At 35.8% G+C, this 15,056-nt stretch overlaps 1 pseudogene; it reads right to left on the bottom strand.

Moving 5' to 3' along the window:
* Positions 1-651: 651 nt before the first annotated feature.
* LOC124980849 (nucleophosmin-like) lies at positions 652-1,578 on the bottom strand (annotated as a pseudogene).
* Between the last annotated feature and the right edge of the window lie 13,478 nt (positions 1,579-15,056).

The raw sequence follows: 15,056 nt of genomic DNA, 5'->3' as shown, positions 1-15,056 counted from the left end.
AGGAAATATGCCTTAAGAGACTGAATCTCCAAAGGAAACACACCTTAAGAGACTGATGAGGTTTTATCCCTCAAGCTCAGAAAAGCAGCTTTCCTTCCTTCTTAGCTTCTGCCAGTTCTCTATCTCTTCTAGGGTTGCATTTAAAGTAAGTTGCAGAGGCTTACCAAGCTCACGGAGTTTGCAAGGTTTACAAGACTTGCAGAGATCCAAAACTTTGGTTTAAAACCAAAGAAAAAGAAAAAAAGTGTCACATTTAAATTCAAGATGCTGTGGAACCTAAATGACTGGCTATCTTATCTGCTCTGGCACTCTGCCACCTGCTTCCTTTTTCTTTCTTTCTTTTTTTACTTTATTTAAATACTGAGTTTATTTCACATGTATATTTTTGTCTCCCCTCCATTTCCATGTCTGACCACCACTACTATGTGTAACATTCCATACATACTTAAAAAACAAGCTAAGGGTGGAGTTCCATCTTTAAAAAACTAAGCAGGCATTTTGGATGACACATTCTTGGCAAATGAACCTGGACAACATTTATCAAACAGTAGGGAAAGTTCTCACTTTGCATTATAAACTGGACAGTCAGATATCAGCTGTTAGAGAAATAAAATAAGATGGAAAATTTTAACAGACCATTAAACTGTTTTCTTAAAGAGACTTCCTGCACTGCCAGAGAACTTGAATGGCCTCCTGGTCAGTCCCCCGGAAGCAATTCTTCACATAATTAACGAGTTTGGCTTCCACTTTGGGAAGAGAACCACCTGCCTCTATACTTGCTTGCATTTTTGCTTTAATGTCTTCTACAGAACTAGGTCCTTTAGGTGTTTTAGGCAGTTTTTTCCTGTTTTTGAAGGATCTTGGTGTTGATGGCTTTGAGTCTTTTCCATTCTGGTTTGATTTTTGTGCATTTTTGACTGGAGTATCTAGTATAGATTTCTTCACTCTCAGAGCTTTTTCTTCAGTTTCCTCATCATCAAAGTCATCATCATCATCATCATCTTCTTCATCAGCAGTTAGTTTTACTTTATTCTGGGGAAACTTGCTACCACCTCTAGGAGCAGATCACTTTCCAGTTACACTTAAGTTCCTCTTCATCTTCTGACTCTGCATCTTCCTTCACAACTACTGAGTACTTCCCATTAATATGCACAGGCCCTGAACCTCACTTCAACCTTTTTTTTTTTTTTTTTGGTGCTGGGGATTGAACCCATGGCCCTGTGCTTGCAAGACCAGCACTCTACCAACTGAGCTACATTCCCAGCCCCTCCCTTCAATCTTAAGACCACAGGTAGTGTGATTTCAAAGCCTCCAAGGGAAATCATTGGCTGTACAGACATTTTCAATGTTGCCAGTGTTATTTAATTGGACTGCATTCATAATTCATTGCCTCTGCTTCAACACTGTGCAATTCATCCTTTGCACCAGCCCCTAAACTGACTGTTCTTAACAATAACTGGTGCTCATTTTCATCATTATCCACTTTAAAGTGATAATCTTTGTCAGCCTTTAGCTCACACTGAAAAGATACTTCTAGGGCCTCAGGGGGCTCCTGTCCATATTCGTTGAATCTTCCATGGGGTGGAAGCACACACTTAGGTGGGAGAGAAGGTGGGCAGAAAATAGACTGCTGCCCTAGAGAAGAGACCTGAAGGACAGAATCATGCCAGGGCCACCCTGCTTTCCTTACAAGTTCCTCCCTAAACACTATAGCACAGGGAGAAATAATGAAGTGATCTCATCTATACAAGTCTTCTTTACCTTGAAAATTCTTACCTGAGGAAACCAGGTAAGGGTTCTTACATTCTTTAAATGTCTGGACTGATTCAATCTGACCTTCATATTATTCCCTCATTACTTTAATTATACTTATTCTGGATATAGTGTTGAGACTCCTCTGTTTGTGTGTCTATTCATCAAAACACTGGGCACTTACATGTGTCCCAGAAATATAAGATATCCTGTGGTGGTACTCATGTTGCCACAGTTTCCAGTCCTTGTGATTTAAAAAAATATATACAAACTATTACTAAAATAGTGTTTCCTAATTCCAGTTATGAGGACTCTGTCAAGTACCCTCTGTTTCCTTGGCTTAATTCTACCATTTCAGAACTGGGGACTTTCCCTCAATGACTAGATTGTGCTAACTTAGTTCCTGCAAGACATAATATTTTCCAGTCTGAGTCATATGTCCTAGACTGGTCTCATAGGTTTGATTCAGTGCATCCTCGTAATGAATTCATGACTCCTGGAGGGTTTGTTAGTAGTATTTTGACCACAAAATCAAGAGACATTCAGAAGGATTTATGGTGTCTAACTGCTGGTTTGGATCTTGTTAATTTTACAAGTCAATCGCTTGCAGATTTAACCAGTGATTAGATCTTGTTATGATTTGTGGGCATGTGTCCATTCTCTTTATGTATTATTAACAGAAGATACTAATATGCCCAAAATGGACAACAATTGATATTTTATACAGAGTACTAATTGTAATCTAATTGTGTGATTAGACATAACAAAGATCAAGATATTTTGGGTTTACATCAGCCTTCCTTTCTAACTAACATTACAGGCAACTGGTATAGTTTATTGGATTAGAAAAAAGGGGAACAAAGGAAAGGGAGGAAGGATGGAAACAGGAAAGACAGTGGAATAAATTGGACATAACTTTCCTATGTTCATATATAAGTACACAACCAGTGTAATGCCACATCATGTAAAACTACAGGAATGGAAAGTTATACTCCATGTATGTCTAACATGTCAAAATTCATTCAACTGTCATTATTTGACTAAAAAGAACAAAATATAAATAGAGAAAAACAGGTACACTCTGATCTGGTAAAAAAGTTCTACATGCTCCTGTAGTAGGGTAATTATGGCCGCATTATTTTTAGAACTCTTGTTTTTAAAATTCTGTATTTTTGAGTTCATGGTTTTATGGTGAATTCACATTTTATCCTGCATGCCTAAATTAATATTTTTCTGATCAGTCTTATTTTATCTAACTATCGAGGTTTTTGCACTCTTTGTACAGAGGTCAATTTTTTAAGGATTGACTCTCAAATATATCAAAATATCTCCTTTTACAAAATCCTAAAGGGGACTTAGACATGGTGATGTTGGGAATAAATCTGATAACCACTGAGGATAAGTGGCCACCTGAACCTTTGATTTCAGTGTCCAACATGGCTGTAGGACTTTCCACCTGGCATTTCGAACTGTGCAGGCCTCCCTATATTTAAGTAATGATGTAAAAGTCTGATAGGCTCTATTTTGATTTCTAATTGGTCAAATTTAATAGAGGCTTTAAACATCTGTAGGGTTGCCTTCTACCTGTGGAGATCTACCTACAAAAACCTACAAGATCATTGTTTCCTGTCCTGTTTTATGTATGTGTGCATGCCTGTGTACTGTATTGTTGTGTCTACTATATGTGTTTGTGACCATATATCATGTACATGGTATCAAAATTGACATAGGTAAATGAGCGCTCATAAATTTAAATAAAAACAGATTCAAATATCTTTTATTTAATGTGACTAAAAAAAGGTTCAAGGTAAATTAAACAAATGAGAGTAAAGATGTTTTTAAATTTACTAACAAGTTTTTTCTAGGTAGTCATACAATTTATAAAGTGTTGGTTTCTATAAAATGTCTAAAATGTAATATCTATTGCTTCTAATATTTTCCTTCAGCAGGGAAAAGATGGCTAATACTTTTAACTATACTTGTCTGATAGCCTGTTTTTTTCAATTAAAAATGAGTAAATTAGATTTAACATAATTGGGATCAATGTTCATAAATGTTTGTTAAATTTTTAAAAAATTTGATTAATTTACAATGTTAGAGTGATAAAACATCAACTGCTATAGTTAAAAATCAAGTACTCTTGACTTCTTAAATTCTATAAGGTAATATATTTAAACATTAAATGTGTTTTCATACATTGGTAAATAGAAAAGTTTTGAGATTGCTTTGTTTCTGTGTCTTCACTAAAAACAAGGTTACTAAGAATTAAAATTCTATCAGGTATAATTTTATATACAAAATGCACAAAAAGTTTTAGTGCACAAAGTATTTCATCTTATTAAGATGGAGTAATTTGTCTAAATTCAAATATTTCATAAGGATGTTTCAAAATGTAAATTTAAAAAGGGATTGACAGCTAAAAAGGAGCCATAAGAGAGTTCTAGGTATAAAAATATATTTTAATATGAAAAGTAGAAGAAAAACAAATGTTTCTGGATATAAAAGTCTTTTATGTGATAAAGTAAGTTACAGAAGGTTTATGGAGGGCAAGTCTCAAAAAACTTGTGTGTAGTTGGGCAAGGTGGTGCACACCTGTAATCCCAGTGGCTTGGGAGGCTGAGACAGGAGGATCTCGAATTCAAAGCTAATCTCAGCAATGGCAAGGCACTAAGCAACTCAGTGAGACCCTATCTCTAAATAAAATACAAAATAGGTCTGGGGATGTGGCTCAGTGGTCAAGTGCCCCTGAGTTCAATCGTCAATATAAAAAAAAAAAACAAAAAATTAAAAACAGCAACAAAAAAACCTTGTGTGTGAATGAAGGTTATGTAACCTTCATTATATATAATTAACACAATCAGTTAAAATTACTTAAGGCTTTTTTTTAAAGATCAAATATTAATGTACTGATATAAACCAAAGTTTAATCCTCTAAGTGTTGAAGTAACAAGAATTTCTTAAAACATTAATCTACTCTTATATATTAAGATAATTTCTTGTGTCTGTTAAGTTTTATTATTTAGAGAAACTAGTCTTAAAGAAATTAGGGTTTGTACAATTCTGGTTAAACAATTGTTATTTTAGAATACTACACTACACTACAGATTCTAAATTTTTCTTAAAGCTAAACTTGATTAATATAAGAACACCAGTGCAATTATGGGGCTGTTACTGGTTTCTTTGTATACTATATGTATCCATATCTTCCAAATGTACAAATCTTTTAAAATATAAGGTTTAGAAGAGCATTTTACCAAGCTGGTGTTCTTCAAACTGAAGTTTGAAGTAAAGATTTAAAATTTTACAAGTTACGTTTCTTGGTTCATAGCTACTATGTGAACTAAATGTTTTTACTCTTATTAATTTCATTTTATATTTTTCTTATAAACTTTATAACTATTTTTTGCTAGTGCCTTACAGAAAAGTACAACTTCTACTAAAATAACCTGAGTTAATTTGAAATAATAGGCTGTCACCTATACAACAAGCAGGATGTAGGAAGACTTTCCAGTACTCCAATCAAATGGTAAAGGTGAATAACTGTAAAGTTATAATTAAAGTAAGAACCCTAGTACTCCTACTTTAAGACTGGTAAAACTGGCTTGCTGGATGTTTAAAACCAAAACTAAAGATAAAAGGACCAAGAAAAAATAGCCAACATTTGGCTATTACCCTCTTGAACTGGGAACAAGGGGATGTCTCTGAGGGCTTTGCAACTCTGGGCCACATTCCCTCCCAGTCAGGGGATCAATGGAGAATGAAAAGTGACCTGTGCACATGCTGCTAAAAGGAGGGTCGTTGGAGAGGAAAATATTCCTGATGCTTTCTGGAGAAGCCACATGACCAGCAAGTTCCAGACCTGTCCTGGCAGGTGGCACTGGAGGAGCTAAGAGACTGCTCACAAGTTCCCAAGAATGAGCCCCTGGGAATACTCAACTGATTCTTCACAACAGATAGGAACCAGGTCGATTGACCAGTGTGGTCTTAAACACCTAGCAAAACTAGTCACAACAACATTACAGTCATACCTGGGCATTTAAAAGGAAAAAACAATAGTTCTTTTTAAAAATATTTTTAAAAATGTTGATGGATCTTTTTTTATTATTATTTATATGTGGTGCTGAGAATCAAACCCAGTGTCTCACATGTGCTAGGCAAGTGCTCTATCACTGTGCTCTATCACATCCCCAGCTCTGACAATAGTTCTCTTAATGTAACTTAAGAGGTAGGCTTGTGTCAGCCCCACCAAGAGTAAATAAAGCTGGAGGCTATAAAAAAAGGATTCTTAGACAGAAGAGACTCATAACTATCAAAAAAGATTATCAGAGCCAAAAACATGTTTTAGTCAATTTAAGGCCTATAGATCTTCCTAACCTCCTATATAGGCAGACTTAATCTGTGTTTGCTATGATTACCTAGCCCTAAGTGATAGAAATAAAGGGATCTCTACTAAACACAGAAGTTATACCAAGAAATAAGTATTTTACAAAAGTCAGATAACATTAAATCTTAACTACATCTTATGGCAGCATCTGTGACATTATAAAAACTACATATTGTGTTTACATTCATGATAACTCTGGCAATGTAACTAATATTCTTAAGAATTTACATTCCCAAATAGAGGCCATGTCATCACCAGCCTTGTCACGGGAACAGCTTCTTAGTTCTTGTACCTTCTGATGAAAATTAGTGGTTCCTATCACCAGCATGATATTCATGATGGTGCAACATTTATTTTATATTAGTCTCATTCCAGTTCTCATGTCTTCTTGTTTCTCTCTTAGGCACACTCACCTCCAAGTTGACTTTACAACCTGTTATTTCCAAACCAGATTTTTACCACGGACCCCTCAACCAACCTGGAACATTACTAAAAGGGAAACCCAAACTGCTTGCTCATGTTGCCCCCTCTCACCCTGAAGCATCCAAAGTGGTCATCACCCATTTCCTCTTATAGGAGTAAGGGCTCCCTTACTCAGAGGGGAAAATGAGACCAGGACAAAGGACAGGTAGCTGATTATAAAAATAATAAATTAAAAAAAATTAAAAATAAAAGGAGGGAAATGGGTAGATAGCACTCCCCATCACCAACAGTTTGGAACAAAATACTTCAAGAGCTCTCTGAGAACGAGACTATTGATAACAAACTTGAAGCTAAGTTCAGTACCAGAGTTTAGGTGATCAGATACAGAGTCCTAAGGTCAGACAACAATTACAATGCCATGTTGCTTATCTATTTATTTGTGTAATACCTATTTTATATAATAGATCCCAGTGGGGTTGGAAAAAGATAAAAGATGCATCTATTGGGTATTTGGAATCATAAGAATGTTAGTTCAGATCTTTTACAATTATACTGTTACATCCAAGCTATGCAAAAAAGCAAGATTCTTATGTTATCTCCCGCCAGATTTGCAGAAATGCTGTTAAGTGACCTAAATGGTTTCAATCCTTGGGATATGCTCAAACATACTGCATGGTATCTCACAGGGCTTATCTCCTTACTTTTAATTCTGCATTTTCTCACAGTCAGCTGCAAGCTCATCCAATTCAAGTTTCCATACTTCCAAGTAGACATGCATCAGTTGCAGTTAAAAAAATTAATAAGGGGGAGATGTAGAGAGTGGATGAGCCCCTGGTCATTGGCTGATCCTGTGGTGTTAGCAAAAGCCAAGCTGGGAAACATTCCTTGCCAAAGGTGAGGATCTTATCAGGGTTGACTCTCGGCTATGACACCAACAGTTACCAGATGTTCCAGTACAATGTGTTTCCTGAGTGCAGCAGGATAGCTGCAAAAATGTTTATATCTCTGTACATTTTTAGTGTACAAAGAAGCCTCTTGATAGTTCATAAGCCTTGAACAATTTACAATGCCCCTAGAGCTTAACTTCCTAATTATGAGACCCTATATAATAAACTTGTGGAGCTACTTCTGGGTCACTGTTCCTTCATCAGAGTGTAGTGTCCCACCTCGCCCCAGCTTTACTTGAAAAATGTCTCTGTATTTTTTGTCTGTGTTTTCCCCCCATCTCTAGTCACCTCCTCTTGAGATCCTTTGTTGATGCTGTGTGGGTCATGGCACCAGCTTGTCTGTCTCTTCCAGATCTCTCCTCTGGATGGACCAAGCTGCTAGGTCCTGAGCAGCCCCTGGAGAGGTCCATGTGCCGAGTAACTGAGGCCTCTGGACAGCTGTCAATAGGAAGTGAGGCCAGGAAATGCCCATATGAATGAGCTTGGAAAAGATTTTTCAGATCCAGGTGGGCCTCCTGATGGCTTTACCTGGTTGACAGTTTAAGGAGAGCCCCTGAGCCAGACCCACTCAGCTATATCACCCCCAGATTCCTGGCCCACAGAAATCTCTTGAGTTAGTGAATACTGTTGTTTTAAGCTGCTAAGTTTGGTGTTGGTTTGTCAAAGAGCAATAAATAACAGTGAATCCATAAGAAGTTTCTTCTCAACAATCCAAATAGAAATGGCAAAATTAGTCATCTGAGTTCAAAACTGAAGTACAACAAAAAATTCTTTGTTTCACAGGATCTGACTGTAACTTTGACCAACAATTAAATAGCATGGATCCTTGTGCAAAAAAGAAAGTGATTTTCAGATGAAAAGATTATAAAAGATATTATATCAATAGTAGAAATTTGTTATTTACAAGGGAAAGAATAAAAGATGTTTCTCAGGGAAAACCTTCAGTTTGCCAACAACAGTTGCTTATATAAGACAAAAACTTTTCAGCAATACCAAAGATCAATTGATTCAATTTTTAAAAAATTATAAGTACTTCTTAGTTTTAAATGAATCCATTGAGTTAAGAAAGAATCCAAATGATGCTTTGGATACATTTTGTTTCAAAGGGCTTTCAAATGCACAAAGAAATGCCAATTAAGGGCTGGGGATATAGCTCAGTTGGTAGAGTGCTTGGGTTCAAATCCCCAGCACCGCAAAAAAAAAAAAAAAAAAGGTCGATTAAATTGGCCTGAAAAAAATGAACTTATGGTGTGGATGTTTTAATATTTTCTACAACTATCAAAGAAGAATTTCTGTTAGATACAAAATTAAATATGAAAAAGCACTGTGGACATGTGGGATCAAAATCCCATATTTTCTGACATTTTGGAAGAAGAGACTGATGAATCTGCAGTGCTTCTTTTACTATATGATACATGCTGAAAATATTTGTGCTGTTTTCTGAAGCAGTCTATAAAGTCACGGATATAGTCATTACATCATTAGAATACAAATGCAAATGCTGTAAATAATCAATTTATGAAAATGAATTTTCATGATCTTTGTTCTATGCCAATTCTTATTGATTCAACTACAAAAGAGTTTTACAAAGATTTATTTTGTTAACTTCAGTTCAAGATTTTCTTGAAGCAAAAAGAATGCTTGCTAAATATTCAATAATTAAGTAAAAAATTGGCAGTGTGATTTATGTTTTCTCTCTGATGTTACATTACATATGAATGAGTTAAATTTAAAGCTCCAGGAAGTTTGTATGTGATCCATCTAAATATGTACAGGGTTTATATGGAAATGGAAACTTTTCAAATTATAAATCAATAATAATGATTTTGTTCTTGTATCAGAGATTGAACTCAGGGGCATTTAACCCCTGAGCCACACCCCCCACTTTTTATTTTTTATTTTGAGACAGGATCTCACTAAGTTGCTTAGGGCCTTGGTAGGTTACTGATGCTGAACTCAAACTTGCAGTCCTCCTGCATCAGCCTCTCAAGTTGGTGGGATTACAGGTGTACATCACTGTGTCCATCAATAATAATGATTTTAACATAGGAATCTATATTTAAGAGTTTAGTTAAACTTAATAGGGTTATGTAATTAGTTGCAAAAACTAAAAGAAAAAAATTTTCAGAACTTTTTTGACAGTGATAAATTCATAGAATTCCTTTGCAATTTATGCCATAACTTTTAAACTATTATTGTAATTTATGGCTTTATTTTATTTATTTTTATGTACTGCTGAGGAATGAACCCAGTACCTCATACGTGCTAGGCAAGTACTCTACCACTGAGCCACAACAGCAGCCTATGCCATAACTTTTTTGTTTTTTTTTTTTGGTATTGGGGATCAAACCCAGGGCCTTGTGCTTGCAAGGCAAGCACTGTATCGACTGAGCTATCTCCCCAGCCCCTGCCATAACTTTTTGAATTTGATATTAATCATCCTGAATCAACAAAAGAGTTGAAAGAGATGTAACTTTGATGTAGATTTGAAACTAATATACTTTACTTTAAGGTCAAATCAATTCTTCCAAAAATGATGAACCTGTTTTATGGATGCAATTATTGAAGGAAAGTGATTTTTTTGGTATTCAATTTATTTATTTATTTATTTATTTTTAAAAATTTCTCTCTTAATTTTTCACAGACTGCATTTTGATTCATTGTACACAAATGGGGTACATCATTTCATTTCTATGGTTGTACACGATGTAGATTCATACCATTTGTGCAATCATACATGTACATCGGATAATGATGTCTGTCTCACTCCACCATTTTTCACACCCCCTCCCTCTCATTTCCCTTTACATAATCCAAAGTCCCCCCATTCTTCTCTCACTCCACACCCACCCCCATTATATATCATTCTCCACTTATCAGGGAAAACATGCAACCTTTGGTTTTTTGGGCTTGGCTTATTTCACTTAGCATGATATTCTCCAATTCCATCCATTTATTTGCAAATGCCATAGTATTATTATTCTTTATGGCTGAATAGTATTCCATTGTGTATATATACCAGAGTTTCTTTATCCATTCATCTGTTGAAAGGCATCTAGGTTGGTTCCACAATCTAGCTATTGTGAACTGAGTTGCTATAAACATTGATGTGGCTGTGTTACTGTATTTTGTTGATTTTAAGTCCTTTGGGTTATAAACTGAGGAGTGGGATAGCTGGGTCAAATGGTGGGTCCATTCCAAGTTTTCTGAGGATTCTCCATACTGCTTTCCAGAGTGGCTGCACCAATTTGCAACTCAACCAGCAATGTAAACGTGTGCCTTTTTCCCCACATCCATGCCAACATCAATTATTGTTTGTGTTCTTGATAATAGCCCTTCCAATTGGAGTAAGATGAAATCTTAGAGTTGTTTTAATTTGCATTTCTCTAATTACTAGAGATGTTGAACACTTTTTCATATATTTATTAATTGCCTGTGTGTCATCTTCTGTAAAGTGTTTGTCCAGTTCCTTGGCCCATTTATTGATTGGGTTCTTTGTATTTTTGGTGTAAAGATTTGTAAGTTCTTTATAAATTTTGGAGATAAGAGCTCTATCTGAAGTGCGTGTGGAAGATTTTCTCCCATTCTGTAGGCTCTCTCTTCACATTATTGATTATATCCTTTGCTGAGAAAAAGCTTTTTAGTTTGAGTCCATCCCATTTATTGATTCTTGCTTTGATTTCTTGTGCTTTGGGAGTCTTGTTGAGGAAGTCTAATCCTAAGCCAACATGATGAAGATTCGGGCCTACTTTGTCTTCTATTAGGTGCAGGGTTTCTGGTCTAATTCCTATGTCTTTGATCCATTTTGAGTTTTCTGCAGGGTGAGAGATAGAGGTTTAATTTCATTTTACTGCATATGGATTTCCAGTTTTGCCAGTACCATTTGTTGAACAAGCTATCTTTTCTCCATTGTATATTTTTGGCTCCTTTGTCTAGTATGAGGTGACTGTATTCATGTGGTTTTGTCTCTGTGTCTTCTATTCTGTACCATTGGTTTGTCTGTCTATTTTGGTGCCAATACCATGCTGTTTTTGTTACTATTGCTCTGCAGTATAGTTTAATGTCTGGTATTTGTGATACCTCCTGTTTCACTTTTTCTACTCAGGATTGTTTTGGCTATTCGAGGTCTCTTATTCTTCCAGATGAAGTTCATGATTGCTTTCTCTATTTCTATGAGGAATGTCATTGGGATTTTAATTGGAATTGCACTGAATCTGTATAGTGCCTTTGGTAGAATGGACATTTTGACAATGTTAATTCTGCCTATCCAAGAATATGGGAGATCTTTCCGTCTTCAAAGGTTTTCTTTAATTTCTTTTTTTAATGTTCTGTAGTTTTCATTGTAGAGGTCTTTCACCTCTTTTGCCAGTGTTTTGTTAAGGATCTTTGCATCTATGTTCATCAGGGATATTGTTCTAAAGTTTTCTTTCCTTGATGTGTCTTTGTCTGGTTTTGGTATCAGAGTGATACTAGCCTCACAGAATGAATTTGGAAGGGTTCCCTCCTTTTCTATTTCCTGGAATACTTTGAGGAGTATTGGTACCAGTTCTTCTTTAAAGGTCCTATAGAATTTGGCTGAGAATCCATCTGGTCCTGGGCTTTTCTTGATTCATAGGCTTTTGATGGCTTCTTCTATTTTGGTGCTTGAAATTGATCTGTTTAGATTGTGTACCTCTTCCTGATTCAGTTTGGGAGGATCATGTCTCTAAAAATTTGTCAATGTCTTCAGTATTTTCTATTTTGTCAGAGTATAGATTTTCAAAGTAGCTTCTAATTATGTTATGTATTTCAACGGTGTCTGTCGTGATCTTTCCTTTTTCATCACGAATTCTAGTAATTTGAGTTTTCTCTCTCCTTCTCTTTGTTAGTGTGGCTAGGGGTTTATCAATTTTGTTTACTTTTTCAAAGACAACTTTTTGTTTTGTCAATTTTTTGAATTGTTTCTCTTGTTTCAATTTCATTGATTTCAGCTCTGATTTTAATTATTTCCTGTCTTCTACTATTTTTGGTGTTGATCTGTTCTTTTTCTAGGGCTTTGAGATGTAATGTTAGATCATTTAGTTGTTGATTTTTTATTTTTTTAATGTATGAGCTCAATGCAATGAACTTTCCTCTTAGTACTGTTTTCAGAGTGTCTCAGAGATTTTGATATGTTGTGTCATTGTTCTCATTTACCTCTAAGAATTTTTTTATTTCTTCCCTGATGTCTTCTGTTATCATTGCATCATTCAATAGCATATTATTTCATCTCCAGGTGTAGTAGTAGTTATTGTTTGTTATTTTATCATTGATATCTAATTGCATTCCATTATGGTCTTATAGGATACAGGGTAGGATCTCTATTTTTTTGTATTTACTAATGGCTTCTTTGTGGCATAGCATATGGTCTATTTTGGAGAAGGATCCATGAGCTGCTGAGAAGAAAGTATATTCACTTGATGATGGATGAAATACTCTGTAAATATCCATTAAGTCTATATCATTGATTGTATTATTTAGTTCTATAGTTTCTTTGTTCAGTTTTTGTTTAGAGGATCTAACCAGTGGTGAGAGCAGTGTGTTAAAGTCCCCCACTATTAATGTGTTTTGGTCTATTTGATTCTTAAAATTGGAAGGGTTTGTTTGATATACATAGATGCTCCATTGTTTGGGGCATAAATATTTAAGATTGTTATATCTTGCTGTTTTATGCTTCCCTTAAGTAGTATGAAATGTCCTTCTTTATCCCTTCTGACTAACTTAGGTTTGAAGTCCACTTAATCTGATATGAGGATGGAGACCCTTGCTTTTTTACTGGGTCCACGTGCATGGTATGTTTTTCCCCATTCTTTCACCTTTAGTCTGTGGATGTCTTTTTCTATGAGATGAGTCTCTTGAAGGCAGCATATTGTTGGGTCCTTCTTTTTAATCCAATCTGCCAGTCTATGTCTTTTGGTTATTGGGTTTAGGCCATTGACATTCAGGGTTATTACGGTGATATGATTTGTATTCCTGGTCATTTTGGCTTATTTTTGGTTTTTAACTTGACTTGGTTTCTCCTTTGATTGGCTTTTCCTTTAGGGTAGTTGCTCCCTTTGCTGACTTTTATTGTTACTTTTCACTTCCTCCTCACAAAATATTTTGCTGAGAATGTTCTGTAGGGCAGGTTTTCTATTTGTAAATTCTTTTAACTTTTGTTTATTGTGGAAAGATTTTATTTCATTGTCAAATCTGAAGGTTAGTTTTGCGGGTATAGGATTCTTGGTTGGCATCCGTGTTCTTTCAGAGCTTGAAATATATTGTTCCAGGCCCTTCTTGCTTGTAGAGTCTGGGCTGAGAAATCTGCTGATATCTGTATTGGTTTCCCCTTATATGTAATCTGACACTTTTTTCTTGCAGCCTTTAAAATCCTATCTTTATTTTGTATGTGAGGTATTTTCATTATAATGTGTCTTGGTGTGGATCTGTTGTAATTTTGTGCACCTAATCTTCTGTAAGCCTCTTGTATTTGATTTTCCATTTCAATTTTCAGGTTTGGGTAATTTTCTGATATTATTTCATTGAACAGGTTGTTCATGTCTTATTCACTTACTACCTACAGGTTTATTGCTTGCTTCACCACTGGAATAAAACCACTATGTCCTTGATCTTGAATAAGTACTTAATCAATAGTTAATTTTAATAAAGTTCAGAAAGGCCATCTTCCAGAAAATTTGCAATCATTCTTAATCAAATCGTGGAAATACACACACATACAACTAGATGATGTTTAGTGTAAAACAATCTCACATACACACACACACACACATATAAATTCTGCTGGCAATCGCATCTCCCTGACTCAGCAGTCCTGTTGTTGCTGCTAGGAGTCTGTCTTTTGAGATGAGATTAGCCGATCTGAATCAGGTACTCTCGCCTTGGTTCACACACATGCCCTTACTGCTGCAATATTAATACACTCACATATTATTATTCTCCCATGTTTTACTTTGCTAAATCTCAGCTATGCTAACTCTTAGTACTCAGGGCAATTCTTCTACCTCTTATTTTTTAATGTTTGGAATAACATTATAAAGAGTGCTTCTCTTTTTATATTAGCTCAAGACTGCCCAAAAGGTCCATAAGAGGATGGAATAATAATTTTTAATGGTATCAGAAAAAAATTAGACCTAGATTTTTTAAAAGATAGCGAGTGCACATGAAATTCCTGCCATGGAAATATTAAATCCCATTGCCTTAGAGCTACACATGGCAAAATGATGGTGGATGAAGAACTACCCCTGTTAGTAGCTATAAAACTCCATCCTGGCAGACACTGGCCAGGAAGATGTGAGCTTTCCCTGTGGTCACCATGCTGGCAGCTGGGGGTTGCTCAAGCAGGGAGAACTTAGCACCCCGGGTTTATTCAGAACCTGTCAGACACAGCACTGTCCTCAGAAGGCAGAGCTTGTGGGTGCCCACAGGCCCCTGGTGGTGGTGGTGCCCAGAAGGCTGGGGGGCATAAACAGACTTGAAGAATCGCCCCCATTTCTACTGCCTCCCACACTAGGTGCGGTGTGGAACCTCCCGGG

This window comes from Sciurus carolinensis, chromosome 3, assembly GCF_902686445.1.
Source record: "Sciurus carolinensis chromosome 3, mSciCar1.2, whole genome shotgun sequence".
In the NCBI taxonomy this organism is placed as follows: Eukaryota; Metazoa; Chordata; class Mammalia; order Rodentia; family Sciuridae; genus Sciurus; species Sciurus carolinensis.
Note: the sequence above shows the minus strand (reverse complement) of the source record. Positions and strands in the feature narration are given on the sequence as shown.